Here is a 15,169-nt window from a genome sequence, read left to right on the forward strand (position 1 = left end):
ACCTGGGGAAAATGCCTTTGGATATGCAAAAACATACTTAATATGTCCAGTATCTACCATAAAAGGTTATAGATTCCAAATGAAATCATATGATGGTGGTTTTGGCAAACCAATGCCTTGTAAGCCAAAACCAGTCAGCCTGTGTGTTTTGTGTGGATAGCCCAAACAAATCTGAGGTGTGTTTTATTTACAAATTTTAATTTAGGGGCTCCTGGCGGCTCAGTCAGTTAAACGTCCAACTCTTGATGTCAGCTCAGGTTATGACGTCATGTTTGAGTACTGTGATCACTGTGTCAGGCTCCACAGTATCAGTATGGAGCCTGGTTGGGATTCTCTCTCTCCCTCTGTCCCTCCCCTGCTTGCTCCCACATGCGCTCTCAAAATAAGTAAAAAAACAAAAACAAAAACAAAACACAAAAAAACAAATATTAATTTAAATGTCTTGCTTAGGCAAATATTCTCTGATACACCACAGGCTCTACTACTCCCTATTATCTTACACTAATCTGAGTTTACACATTTAAGTTTATATACGTGATCTAAAGAGACTTCTAAGGGTGACAGAACTGCTCCCAACCACTTCTGCTTTTTGAGTGTTGGCTATTATAATGGGCTGAATTGCGTGCAATTCCCACATTCCTATGTCAAAGTCCTACCCTCAGCACCTCAGAATGCAGCTCTATTTGAAAATAAGATCTTTAAAGAGGTAATTAAGATAAAATAAGGTTTTTAGGAAAGACCCTAATCCAGTATGAATGGTGTCCTTTTAAGAAATTTGGGCATAGTTTATGTGCACATACAAAAAAAAAACATGCAAAGGCAAAGGCAGAACATGGTCATCTACATAAGCCAAAAAGAGAAGTTAACAACTTGATCTTGGACTTTCTACTCTCTAGAATCATAAAGAAATAAAATTGTTGTTTAAACCACCCAGTCTGTAGTATTATGTTAAGGCTGCCTTAGCAAACTAATACAGCTACCAATTATATTTAACATTAACTCTAACTTAGGCTTTTTTATACCAACATCATGTTTACCATGTTCAAGTCATTCTGCCAGGTACACTGGTGAATACCATTCTAAGCAGCTTAGAATCTAGTAAAGCAGGCAAATTATACAGAAGATACAATTATCAACATAAAAAACAGTACAGTCCCTAAAGCCAAAATGCCAAATAAAGACAACATTATAATTCTATAGGTTCTCTGGAGTCAGAGTTGTCTATGGACTACATCTCAAAAGATTCAGAAAAATCTTAAAAATCTTAAAAATTAAGATGCAACTAAGCAGAGGGGGAAGAACATGCAGGTAAGAAAAATAGTGTACAAAGTCAAATATGTCTATTAGAGAAAACTTTTTTTCCAAGTACAGGTACATCTAACAAGTTTCCTTTCTCAACTCTAAAGCCACTATGTATTTTTAAATTAATGACTAAGTCCTTATAAAATTTAGGCATCTTTTTTCCTGCCAGATAAATAACATTCCAACTGGCTTTGTTCAGTATAATACTGACATTCAAAGAATGTGGTTCATCTCTAAGGTCTCTTGGGCTTCTGCTGAGATTCAGTTTTATTTTCAAATGGTCTGTGAAAGCATTTAAGCAGTTCATGGAACATTCTCTTTTGAAATTCTGGCCATTTTTTGATCTCTTGCCTATATATCAAATCTTATCACATTATATGGCTTCACGATGCAGGTAGCCTGTGTTTTCTTAAGTGCCTCCTCTTCTGAAGAACTTATTACACAGTTCATTAATGTTTCATACCTAAGCATTCTAATGTATTTAATTTTTTATTTAATGAAATTTCTAACCTAGAGGCTGAGGAAGTTATTCAAAATGTTTCATCCAAGCTGCTGGAGAAGTGCTCATTAGCAGGGAGTTTTGAAGATGGAATATGAAGAAAGAGGTTGGCAGGAACCTAAACACATACAGATCTAAGCTTTCATAAATGCTTCTGCGCCTTAACTCTAGAGGAATAAATTCCTCCTGATAAGCAGGTAAGTTTTGCTGAAGTTTTCTTTTAGATTTTGGTGACTGGAATTTAACAATGACTTGTGTGATTTGTTAAAAGATGTGTTTTACAATAGAATACTACTTGGCAATGAGAAAGAATGAAATATGGCCTTTTGTCGCAACGTGGATGGAACTGGAGAGTGTTATGCTAAGTGAAATAAGTCACACAGAAAGACAGATACCGTATGTTTTCACTCTTATGTGGATCCTGAGAAACTAAACAGAAGACCATGGGGGAGGGGAAGGAAGAACAACAACAACAAAAAAGTTAGAGAGGGAGGGAGCCAAACCATAAGAGACTCTTAAAAACTGAGAATAACCTGAGGGTTGATGGGGGGTGGGTGATGGGCATTGAGGACGGCACCTGTTGAGATGAGCACTGGGTGTTGTATGGAAACCAATCTGACAATAAATGTCATATTAAAAAAAAAAAAAAAAAGATGTGTTTTAAAGCCACAAGTTTTTTTTAAAAAAAATATCTGTCTGTAGAAAGCCTTCTCTTCTATCATTTCAATGTTTACTTTTATAAGACTTATGTGAGACCAACATCATCAAATGAGACACACGTTGAACCAAAGGCACCATATTTAGCACCTGGTTTCAATTATTTTAAGTTACAAGGACTCTCTTAAAGAAAGGAGACTCAGCTGAATTAGTTTGATTCTTGGAATGGTTTAGGCTCAAAGCAACTGTCCATTTTACCCTCTGCCTTCAGATTTATGGCAGATTAAGAATTTAAGGCAGGGGGCGCCTGGGGGGCTGAGTGAAGCGTTGGCTTGGGCCCAGGTCATGACCTCCAGGTTTGGGAGTTGGAGACACCACTGGGATCTCTGTCATCAGCACAAAGCCTGGGATCCTCTGTACCACCAACCGCCCTCTCAAATATAAACAAACATTAAAAAAAAAAAAAAGAACAGAACTTAAGTCAGAGAAGCTTTGAGACTGCTACAGAGAACATGAAAATTCTGGTCTTTGTCCATTACTCGGGTAGATGGAATTCTGCAGTCAGGAAGAACGAAAATTTAACTCGAACTGCACTCAGTGTTTTAAAACTACAAAACGCATACAATGTAGTAAAAAATTCGCACTATAAGAAGTTACTGAATTTTCACTTTTTTCTTTTTTGAGTACCTATTCCTTGTGTGACACAGTGGACGAGAGTTTCCGTAACCCATTTAACCAGGAGATAGGATTACCCCACGCTTACCTTAGGGAAACAACTTGCACTTTGTAACTGGGCAGGAATATCGTTTGGTTAGAGAGAAGGGTAAAGGAAACGAAGGCCGGTGGTGTGACCCTAGCACAGGCCCGCCGTTACTCTTGAGGAAACTGCCTCACCCCGACAGCTCCTCGTCCACCTAGCGGGGCAGCTTTTCCCGCGGAGTCTCGTCTTCCGGCCAGAAGTCACCTCAGCCCGCCCACCCGGAAGCCGTCGTCTTAGCAACTCAGTAACGTCCCTCCAGCATTCCTTCGCCACGCCCACCGATTTGGGCATCTGGAGCCAGTCTGCCTTTGATTGGCCCGTCTCTCCTTCACTCTAGGAGACGTTTGGGGCGGCGAGATTCCAAGCCTCATACTTGAATTTGTGGCGCGTAGAGTTCCTGAGGTGCACAATTGAGCTGGGCGTCTTACTGGAGACAGCAATCTGTGGTGAGCGACACTGAAGGGAAAATGACAAAAAGGGCGGTCGGAGGTGGAGGGACAATGAGTCAAAGAGGCCGTTTCGATCTGGCGGACTTCAGTCGGGTTGCTTCACTCGCCTGAGGCGAGACCTCTGTTCGCGGACTCTTCAGTCTCTAGATTCTGACCTGGCGTCGTTTTTCTCTCGATTCAGAGACTGCACGTCTGCCCCCGTTCAGTCGCCCCCTGAAGGAAGGCTCCTCCTAAGGCCATCTTCTCTCTTATTTTAGTGCCTCTCCCAGAAACCACTCTCCAGCTCTGACGTGCTTACAACTACCACTAACTACACTTTATTCCCCACTGATGTCTTCCACAGTTCTATCCTCGTCTCCCTCACCAGCAGTATCATAAAGAAACATTACATCTTCCTTTGTCTCTGGAAAAAATTCCTTGGCAGAGGTTGGTGAGCGTCCCGCACCTCACAAACTGAATCCAGAACTTTCCTCATCGAGAAAGAGGATGCTGCTGTGCTAATTATCCTAAGTGGGAATGTAGTGAAGGTCACGTGGAGAGCGCACGTGACAGCGCTCTATAAAGCACCACAGAAATGTAAGTTAACTATTGTTGCAGTTGCTGACTCTGAATGATGATGGATTCATATCAAAAACACGGTTATTTTCTTGGTCGGACCCATCGATACATGCATTTCATATATGTGTTGGAGTACAGTTAGACTCTGAGGCTTGATCTCAAACAAAAGCAACGACTGGTTAAAACCTCTTCAGTAAATTTTACCTTCTTTGTCTGGAATGACATGATTTCCCCCCACTCCCCCATGTATTTAATGTCAAGGTGAGATTCGGGACCATTTCAGGAGTTTTATGGTAGAAATGGACAGCTTTCCTTAACATCTCCTGTCTATGACTATGAAAATCCTCGATTTCTAATTTGAAAATTTAACTTGTCGAGTGCCCAGCCTCTAGAACGGAGGTTCTTAACTTTGGTGGGAAGGAGGACGTAGTCCCCTCTAAGAACCAAGAAAAACCTTGGAGGTTTTGTATAGAATATGATTGATGCCCACACAAATTTTATAGAAATGTCAGGGAATTTTAGAGTCCACTTGGAAGTGTGGATGTCGATAGGACTCCAGTCCAGTTCTAAAAGTTTATTTCTATTTTTTAGTTAAGTAGCAAAAATACATAAGTGTTTTATTTAAAAAAAAAAAGGCATTTAGGTTCTGAGTTGTTTTGAGACTTAAGTTCTGAAGGAAGTGGGGATTGAGAAGTCTGAAGCAGTTGCATTAGTAGCAACACTTTTAAATGAGCATTGGTTTAAGAATTTTAGAGAAGTCACTGAAATGCTTTTTAAAGTGTTAGGAAAGCCCTCCACAGGTGAGGGTAGTATGTGGGTACACAGGTATACAAGAAATAAGTTGACAAGATTTTGATTGTATCCAGAGTCTTCTTGAATTAACGTAAAAAGTAGAAAAATTCTTACCACTTAAAGTAATTTATGTGCCTTAATTTTTTGGATGTTTTATATTGAAATGATTTTTAATGTGAAATTCCACCAACATGTCCATTGTACATTGTCTTCTGAACTATTTCCAGCATTATTTTTTCACATTAGAAGTTTAGTTCACCTGAAAATTAGTTTTGTGTATGATGTGAAGAATGGCTTTAAATTTTTTTTTACTTCGATGTGAAACTTTTTTTTTTTTATTTTTTTTAATATATGAAATTTATTGTCAAATTGGTTTCCATACAACACCCAGTGCTCATCCCAAAAGGTGCCCTCTTCAATGCCCATCACACACCCTCCCCTCTCTCCCACCCCCCATCGACCCTCAGTTTGTTCTCAGTTTTTAAGAGTCTCTTATGCTTTGGCTCTCTCCCACTCTAACCTCTTTTTTTTGTTTTTCCTTCCCCTCCCCCATGGGTTTCTGTTAAGTTTCTCAGGATCCACCTAAGAGTGAAACCATATGGTATCTGTCTTTCTCTGTATGGCTTATTTCACTTAGCATCACACTCCTCCAGTTCTGTGCACATTGCTACAAAGGGCCATATTTCAATCTTTCTCGTTGCCACGTAGTACTCCATTGTGTATATAAACCACAATTTCTTTATCCATTCATGAGTTGATGGACATTTAGGCTCTTTCCACAATTTGGCTATTGTTGAGAGTGCTGCTATAAACATTGGGGTACAAGTGCCCCTATGCATCAGTACTCCTGTATCCCTTGGGTAAATTCCTAGCAGTGCTACTGCTGGGTCATAGGGTAGGTCTATTTTTAATTTTTTGAGGAACCTCCACACTGTTTTCCAGAGTGGCTGTACCAGTTTGCATTCCCACCAACAGTGCAAGAAGGTTCCCATTTCTCCACATCCTCTCCAGCATCTATAGTCTCCTGATTTGTTCATTTTGGCCACTCTGACTGGTGTGAGGTGATACCTGAGTGTGGTTTTGATTTGTATTTTCCTAATGAGGAGCGACATTGAGCATCTTTTCATGTGCCTGTTGGCCATTCGGATGTCTTCTTTAGAGAAGTGTATATTCATGTTTTCTGCCCATTTCTTCACTGGATTATTATTGATTTTTGGGTGTGGAGTTTGGTGAGCTCTTTATAGATTTTGTATACAGCCCTTTGTCCGATATGTCATTTGCAAATATCTTTTCCCATTCCGCGAGTTCCCTTTTAGTTTTGTTGGTTGTTTCCTTTGCAGTGCAGAAGCTTTTTATCTTCATGAGGTCCCAATAGTTCATTTTTGCTTTTAATTCCCTTGCCTTTGGGGATGTGTCAAGTAAGAAATTGCTGCGGCTGAGGTCAGAGAGGTCTTTTCCTGCTTTCTCCTCTAGGGTTTTGATGGTTTCATGTCTCACATTCAGTTCCTTTATCCATTTTGAGTTAGTTTTTGTGAATGGTGTGAGAAAGTGGTCTAGTTTCATTCTTCTGCATGTTGCTGTCCAGTTCTTCCAGCACCATTTGTTAAAGAGACTGTCTTTTTTCCATTGGATATTCTTTCCTGCTTTGTCAAAGATTAGTTGTCCATACTATTGTGGGTCTATTTCTGGGGTTTCTATTCTATTCCATTGGTCTATGTGCCTGTTTTTGTGGCAATATCATGCTGTCTTGATGATTACAGCTTTGTAGTAGAGACTAAAGTCTGGGATTGTGATGCCTCCCGCTTTGGTCTTCTTCAAAATTACTTTGGCTATTCGGGGCCTTTTGTGGTTCCATATGAATTTTAGGATTGCTTGTTCTAGCTTTGAGAAGAATGCTGGTGCAATTTTGATTGGGATTGCATTGAATGTGTGGATAGCTTTGGGTAATACTGACATTTTAACAATATTTATTCTTCAAACCCATGAGCACGGAATGTTTTTCCATTTCTTTAAATCTTCTTCAATTTCCTTCATGAGCTTTCTATAGTTTTCAGCATACAGATCTTTTACATCTTTGGTTAGATTTATTCCTAGGTATTTTATGCTTGTTGGTGCAATTGTGAATGGGATCAGTTTCTTTGTCTTTCTGTTGCTTCATTATTAGTATAAGAATGCAACTGATTTGTGTACGTTGATTTTGTATGCTGTGACTTTGCTGAATTCATGTACCAGTTCTAGCAGACTTTTGGTGGAGTCTATCGGATTTTCCATGTATAATATCATGTCATCTGCAAAAAGTGAAAGCTTGACATCATCTTTGCACATTTTGATGCCTTTGATTTCCTTTTGTTGTCTGATTACTGATGCTAGAACTTCCAACACTATGTTGAAAAACAGCGGTGAGAATGGACATCCCTGTAGTGTTCCTGATCTCAGGGGGAAAGCTCTCAGTTTTTCCACATTGAGGATGATATTAGCTATGGGCTTTTCATAAATGGCTTTTATGATATTTATGTATGTTCCTTCTATCCCAACTTTCTCGAGGGTTTTTATTTCGAAAGGATGCTGAATTTTGTGAAATGCTTTTTCTGCATCAATTGACAGGATCATATGGTTCTTTTCTTTTATTAATGTGATGTATCACATTGATTGATTTGCGAATGTTGAACCAGCCCTGCAGCCCAGGAATGAATCCCACTTGATCATGGTGAATAATTCTTTTTATATGCTGTTGAATTCGATTTGCTAGTATCTTATTGAGAATTTTTGCATCCATATTCATCAGGGATATTGGCCTGTAGTTCTCTTTTTTTACTGGGTCTCTGTCTGCTTTAGGAATCAAAGTAATGCTGGCTTCATAGAATGAGTCTGGAAGTTTTCCTTCCCTTTCTATTTTTTGGAATAGCTTGACAAGATAGGTATTATCTCTGCTTTAAATGTCTGGTAGAATTCCCCAGGGAAGCCATCTGGTCCTGGACTCTTATTTGTTGGGAGATTTTTGATGACTGATTCAATTTCTTCGCTGGTTATGGGTCTGTTCAAGCTTTCTGTTTCCTCCTGGTTGAGTTTTGGAAGCGTGTGGGTGTTTAGGAATTTGTCCATTTCTTCCAGGTTGTCCAGTTTGTTGGCGTATAATTTTTCATAGTATTCCCTGATAATTGTTTGTATCTCTGAGGGATTGGTTGTAATCATTCCATTTTCATTCATGATTTTATCTATTTGGGTCATCTCCCTTTTCTTTTTGAGAAGCCTGGCTAGAGGTTTATCAATTTTGTTTATGTTTTCAAGAAACCAACTCTTGGTTTCATTGATCTGCTCTACAGTTTTTTTAGATTCTATATTGTTTATTTCTACTCTGATCTTTATTATTTCTCTTCTTCTGCTGGGTTTGGGGTGTCTTTGCTGCTCTGCTTCTGTTTCCTTTAGGTGTGCTGTTAGATTTTGTCTTTGGGATTTTTCTTGTTTCTTGAGATAGGCCTGGATTGCAATGCATTTTCCTCTCAGGACTGCCTTTGCTGCATCCCAAAGCGTTTGGATTCTTGTATTTTCATTTTCGTTTGTTTCCATACATTTTTTAATTTCTTCTCTAATTGCCTGGTTGACCTATTCATTCTTTAGTAGGGTATTCTTTAACCTCCATGCATTTGGAGGTTTTCCAGACTTTTTCCTGTGGTTGATTTCAAGCTTCATAGCATTGTGGTCCGAAAGTATGCATGGTGTGATCTCAATTCTTGTATACTTATGAAGGGCTGTTTTATGACCCAGTATGTGATCTATCTTGGAGAATGTTCCATGTGCACTCGAGAAGAAAGTATATTCTGTTGCTTTGGGATGCAGGGTTCTAAATATATCTGTCAAGTCCATCTGATCCAATGTATCATTCAGGGCCCTTGTTTCTTTATTGACCATGTGTCTAGATGATCTATCCATTGTTGTAAGTGGGGTATTAAAGTCCCCTGCAATTACCACATTCTTGTCAATAAGGTTTCTTATATTTGTGAGTAATTGTTTTATATATTTGGGGGCTCCCGTATTTGGTGCATAGACATTTATAATTGTTCTTCTTGATGGATAGACCCTGTAATTATTATATAATGCCCTTCTTCATCTCTTGTTACAGCCTTTAATTGAAAGTCTATTTTGTCTGATATAAGTATGGCTACTCCAGCTTTCTTCTGACTTCCAGTAGCATGATAAATAGTTCTCCATCCCCTCACTTTCAATCTGAAGGTGTCCTTAGGTCTAAAATGAGTCTCTTGTAGACAGCAAATAGATGGGTCTTGTTTTTTTATCCCTTCTGATATCCTATGTCGTTTGGTTGGTGCATTTAGTCTATTTACATTCAGTGTTATTATAGAAAGATACGGGTTTAGAGTCATTGTGATGTCTGTAGGTTTCATGCTTGTAGCGATGTCTCTGGTACCTTGTCTCACAGGATCCCCCTTAGGATCTCTTGTAGGGTTGGTTTAGTGGTGATGAATTCCTTCAGTTTTTATTTTTTTGGGAAGACCTTTATCTCTTCTTCTATTCTAAATGACAGATTTGCTGGATAAAGGATTCTCAGCTGCATATTTTTGCTGTTCATCACATTGAAGATTTCCTGCCATTCCTTTCTGGCCTACCAAGTTTCAGTAGAGAGATCCATCACGAGTCTTATCGGTCTCCCTTTATATGTTAGAGCACGTTTATCCCTAGCTGCTTTCAGAATTTTCTCTTTATCCTTGTATTTTGCCAGTTTCACTATGATGTGTGGTGCCGAAGATCGATTCAAGGTACGTCTGAAGGGAGTTCTCTATGCCTCTTGGATTTCAGTGCCGTTTTCCTTCCCCAGATCAGGGAAGTTCTCAGCTATTATTTCTTCAAGTACACCTTCAGCACCTTTCCCTCTCTCTTCCTCCTGGAATACCAATTATACGTAGATTATTTCTCTTTAGTGCATCACTTAGTTCTCTAATTTTCCCCTCATACTCCTGGATTTTTTTTTATCTCTCTTTGTCTCGGCTTCTTCTTTTTCCATAATTTTATCTTCTAGTTCACCTATTCTCTCCTCTGCCTCTTCAATCTGAGCTGTGGTCATCTCCATTTTATTTTGTAGGTCATTAATAGCATTTTTTAACTCCTCCTGGCTGTTCCTTAGGCCTTGATCTCTGTAGAAATAGATTCTGCTGTCCTTTATACTGTTTTCAAGCCCAGAGATTAATTTTATGACTATTATTCTAAATTCACTTTCTGTTATATTGTTTAAATTGTTTTTGATCAGTTTGTTAACTGTCGTTATTTCCTCGATGTTTTTTTGAGGGGAATTCTTCTGTTTTGTCATTTTGGATAGTCCCTGGAGTGGTGCAGAACTGCAGGGCACTTCCCCTGTGGTGTCTTGAATAACTTGCATTGGTGGGCAGGGTTGCAGTCAGAACTGATGTCTGCCCCAGCCCACCTCTGGAGCCACAGCCAGACTGGTGTGTACCTTGTCTTCCCCTCTCCTAGGGGCGAGATTCACTGTGGGGTGGTGTGGCCGTCTGGGCTACTTGCACATTGCCAGGCTTGTGGTGCTGGGGATCTGGTGTATTAGCTGGGGTGGATCAGCAAGGTGTACAGGGGCGGGAGAGGCAGGCTCAGCTCGCTTTTCCTTCGGTGATCCGCTTCAGGAGGGGCCCTGCGGCACCAGGAGGGAGTCAGACCGCCTCAGGAGGTGTGGATCCCCAGAAGCACAGCGTTGGGTGTTTGCGCGGTGCAAGCAAGTTCCCTGGCAGGAACTGGTATCCTTTGGGATTTTGGCTGGGGGATGGGCGAGGGAGATGGCGCTGGTGAGCGCCTTTGTTCCCCGCCAAACTGAGCTCTGTCGTCCTGGGGCTCAGCAACTCTCCCTCCTGTTGTCCTCCAGCCTTCCCGCTCTCCGAGCAGAGCTATTAACTTATAACCTTCCAGATGTTAAGTCCTGCTGGCTGTCCGAACACACTCCGTCCGGCCCCTCTGCTTTTGCAAGCCAAACTCGGTGTCTCTGCTTGCCTGGCGGGCTGCCCCTCCGCCCCGGCTCCCTCTCACCAGTCCGTGTAGCGCGCACGCCTCGCCGCCCTTCCTACCCTCTTCTGTGGGCCTCTCCTCTGCCCTTGGCTCCAGAGACTCTGTTCTGCTAGTCTTGTGGTGGTTTTCTGGGTTATTTAGGCAGGTAGAGGTGGAATCTAAGTGATCAGCAGGACGCGGTGAGCCCAGCGTTCTCCTTCGCCGCCATCTTCAAGTCAAATTACTGTTAATAAAAACTCAGGTGTTGTGGTAGGAAATAAGTCTAATATTACCTAACACAAAAAGAAAATTTTAGGAATTTAAGATTATAACTAAATTTATAATTAAAATGAGATCCTATGGAAGATAAAATATATCTCAAAATGGCGTAAATCCCGTTTTTATTTTTCAGAAAATTTTCATATTTCTTGTTCCTGCATTATGGAAGGAAAGATAACCTAAAATGCTCTCACTTCCAAAAAAAAAAGTGTGTATGCCATATAAATGGGAAATGTCTAGTGTCCAGAAGCAATTAAGGGGGGTGGGGAGCTGTAAGACTATAGGCTTTATCCATTCACCTACTGTAGGACATCTTGGTTGTTTCCAAATATGGGCAATTATGAATAAAGCTGCAATAAACATCCATCTGTAGGTTTTTGTGTGGACATGATTTTTCAACTCTTTTGGGTAAATACCAAGGAGCATGATTGCTGGATTATATAATAAGGGTATATTTAGTTTTGTAAAAAACCACCAAACTCTTTTCTAAAATGGTTGTATCATTTTGCATTTCTGAGCAATGAAGGAGAGTTCCTCTTGTTCCACAGCCTCACCAGCATTTGGTATCGTCAGTGTTTTGAATTTTTGGTATTCTAATAAGCGTGTAGTGGTGTCTCATTGTTTTAATTTGCAATTCCCTAATGCATTATATGATGAGTGGCTAAATGTCATCAACATATAACGTATCATGGCTTATAGCCATGAAATTTAAATGAAGAATTACTATTTAAATAGTAATTAATATGCTCTTCTACCTGAAAGTTTTTGATTTCTGTAAGGGCTTTTGATAGAATAGATACATTTGTTTATTTCCCCTAAGTGTTTTAAAAGAAATGTAATATTTAAGACTACTCTCAGCTTTTCATTGGATTTCCTCAGTGTGTAGCAGGGACTTTTCATTTTTTATTACTAGATTTTTTTTTCTCTCTCTCTCGTTGTTGTTGTTTATGGAGTATTATGGGGCAGAAGAAAGGAGGATTGATTTGTGAATGACAGATTGACTTAGCTAGACAAGCCATATTCAGGTCAAATTGTTTGAGGGTGACCTGATAACATTGTACAAAGATTTCATTATACTTTCATTTTATTGTGTTTAATTATTCTTGTAGGACAAATGGAAGGTGTAACTGCACTTGGTTTTGTGGCATTTCAATGTGAAGGGCATTAAATATAGTAAGTTCCTACACTGTTAAACATGAGGGAGAAGATTTTTAAATTTGTCTACCTTCCACCTATGAATTTTACACAAAAGTACAATGTAGTTAATCACTTAAACCTCTAGATCCATTTTGCCCTACTATATCTGATTGAGTTATATTTGAGATCCAAAAATTAGAATGACAATTTGCTTTTGCTGAAGGATATACTGTAAGTTCCAAAATATGTTTCATAGTTGTAGATTTATATAAATGAAACTGGGGTAATGGGTGGTAGATTGGTATTTGAATAGCTCTTTTCCATTGCTGTTAGGCTTATTGTATTAGCATCTGTGTTAACAGGCAGGATGTAATAAGATGCAGGTCAATCAACTTTTCCAAAGGATAAACTCTTACATGAAACCTAGAGTTTTTTGGTTATTGTTTTTGTTTTTTTAACTATCAATGTTTGATGCAGATTATGTACTAACTTTGTAGCTCTAGGACAAGTGTTGGTTGCTGGTGGCTACATTTAGAAAGCATTACAGGAAGGAAGAGCTCAGAGAGGAACTGTCATTTTTTAAAAACAGGTAATTTAAAGGTAATTAAATTTAAAGGTAATTAAAAGGTAATTTAAAAAGACAATAATTTTGAGAGATGTAATTGTTTTTTAATCTACCTTCTAAAAAAAAATCAATAAAGGCTTTGAATGACAAATGCCAATTGAACTTTTAGCAAGGTTCAAATCAAGGCCTTGACCTTTACACCCATTGATAAAACCTCCAAGTTAAGATGTCACAGAGTGAAGTTCAATTATTGGAGGTATGGTATCTATTCAATTTCTTTCAATTAAACAGAATCTTACGGAAAAGTCTCTGCCTCTCCATCCTTGATAGGGCAAGTAAGATGTTCATAATTAAAAAGAAAGATAGAAACTATGGGGTCATGAAAAAAGATACCTAAAAACCTAAGCATGTCTAGAAAAGAACTGTGGCTCCTGGACTAAGGACCTGATTAAAATAAAATAAATAAGCCAAGCAACTTTTTGAGAGAATGTTATATTTTAGCTTACTAGGTGCATCACAGTTTTCCAAAATGGTTGTACCAGTTTTCCCTCTAACAAATAGTATATTGGTTGATATGATTGATCAATCAGTTAAATAGTACTTAATCTTGTAACAGTTTAGTAGTAGTTTAATTGGCCTTTCCTTGGTATCTAATGGGACTGAATATATTACCTTATGTTTTTAGACATTTATTTACCTCTTTTTTGAGAGAGAGCATTCCCATGAGCAGGAGGAAGAGAAAGAAAGAGAGAGAGAATCTTAAGTGGGCTCCATGCCCAGTGCGGAGCCCAATGTAGGGCTCCGTCTCACAACCCTGAGCCTAAATCAAGAGCCCAACGCTTAACTGACTGAGCCTCTCAGGTGCCCTGGAATTGTTTTTTTAATGAAGGGTCTGTTCATAACTGTTCTTGTTGCTTTGGTTGTTTGACATCTAGTGAAGAGTGTCAAATGCACTCATCCTTAGTGTATAGTTCAGGAAAAAAAATTTATGGTTTTCTTTATAAATATATACATCCAGATCAAGATACAGAACATTCTCAGCATTCTATATTTTCCTGTGTATTCCCAGTCATTACCACCCATCTTCCCAGAGATAACCACAATTCTCATTATCAGCATCAATGAGGTTTTATTCAAAATTTTTTATTGTGTAAAATATACATATACACATACATATCCAGAAGTGGAATTTCTGGATTATATGGAAGTTCTATTTTTAATTTTTTGAGGAGTTACCATACTGTTTTCCATAGTTGCTGTACCATTTTACATTTCCACCAACAATTTTGAGAGTTCTGATTTCTCCACTTCCTCACCAACACTTATTATTTTCTGGATTTTTCCCCCTTGTTCGTTTGTTTTTTGATAGTTGTGCTTTTAATGGGTGTGAGTTGGTATTCTCATAGCTTTGACTTGCATTTCCCTAGTGGTTAGTGATGTTGAGCATCTTTTCATGTGCTTATTGGCCATTTGTGTATCTTCTCTGGAGAAATATCCGTTTAAGTCCTTTGCCCATTCTTGAATTGGGTTGTTCTTTGTTGTTGAATTTCAGAAATTCTCTTCACATTTTGAATTTTAATTCCTTATCAGATAAATGGTTTGCAAATATTCCATTCTATGGGTTGCCTTTTTACTTTGTGGATAGTGTCTTTTGTTGCACAAATTTTATAATTTTCATGAAGTTTAATTTGTATGTCTTTTCTTTTGTTACCTGTTTCTTTGGTGTCCTATACAAGAAATCATTGCCCAATCCAATGTTATGAAGTTTGTGCTCTGTTTTCTTCTAAGTTTTATGTTTTAGGTCTTACATTTAGATCTTTGATCCATTTTGAGTTAATTTTTGTGTATGATTAGGTAAGGATCCAGTTTTATTCTTTTACATGGGGATATCCAATTTTCCCAGCACCATTTATTGAAAGAGCTGTCCTTTCCCCATTGTATGGTCTTGTTACTCTTGTCAGAAGTCATTTGACTGAAGTTATCTGATTTGTTATTATATAATTCTCTATAGTAATATATTAGTGTACTATGTATTTCTGTGGTTACCTGTTGTATTGTTTTCTCTTCCATTTGTCAATTTGGGTTTTGAGTCTTCTCTTTTTTTTTTTCTTAATTTAGTTAAAGCATTACCTATTTTGATTATTTCTTTGGAAAAACTGGCCAATACTTTC

At 38.6% G+C, this 15,169-nt stretch overlaps 2 long non-coding RNA genes across 13 annotated transcripts in view; one reads left to right on the forward strand and one right to left on the reverse strand.

The window, feature by feature from the left end:
- The window catches only part of LOC111558013, a 151,531-nt gene extending 148,119 nt beyond the window's left edge, over window positions 1–3,412 (reverse strand). The window contains exon 1 of the long non-coding RNA XR_006590774.1: window positions 3,222–3,412. This is a non-coding gene — a long non-coding RNA (uncharacterized LOC111558013). The remainder of the gene's footprint in view (window positions 1–3,221) is intronic.
- Window positions 3,413–3,438: 26 nt separating this feature from the next.
- The window catches only part of LOC111557992, a 474,951-nt gene continuing 463,220 nt past the window's right edge, over window positions 3,439–15,169 (forward strand). For 5 of the 12 annotated variants that reach the window (XR_006590776.1, XR_006590786.1, XR_006590779.1 and 2 more), the window contains exons 1-2: window positions 3,464–3,664; window positions 4,011–4,243. This is a non-coding gene — a long non-coding RNA (uncharacterized LOC111557992). Of the gene's footprint in view, window positions 3,665–4,010; window positions 4,244–15,169 lie in introns of all 12 variants that reach the window. The other 7 variants (XR_006590782.1, XR_006590783.1, XR_006590780.1 and 4 more) reach the window with 7 other exon arrangements.

This window comes from Felis catus, chromosome E2 (genome assembly GCF_018350175.1).
Source record: "Felis catus isolate Fca126 chromosome E2, F.catus_Fca126_mat1.0, whole genome shotgun sequence".
Lineage (NCBI taxonomy): Eukaryota > Metazoa > Chordata > Mammalia > Carnivora > Felidae > Felis > Felis catus.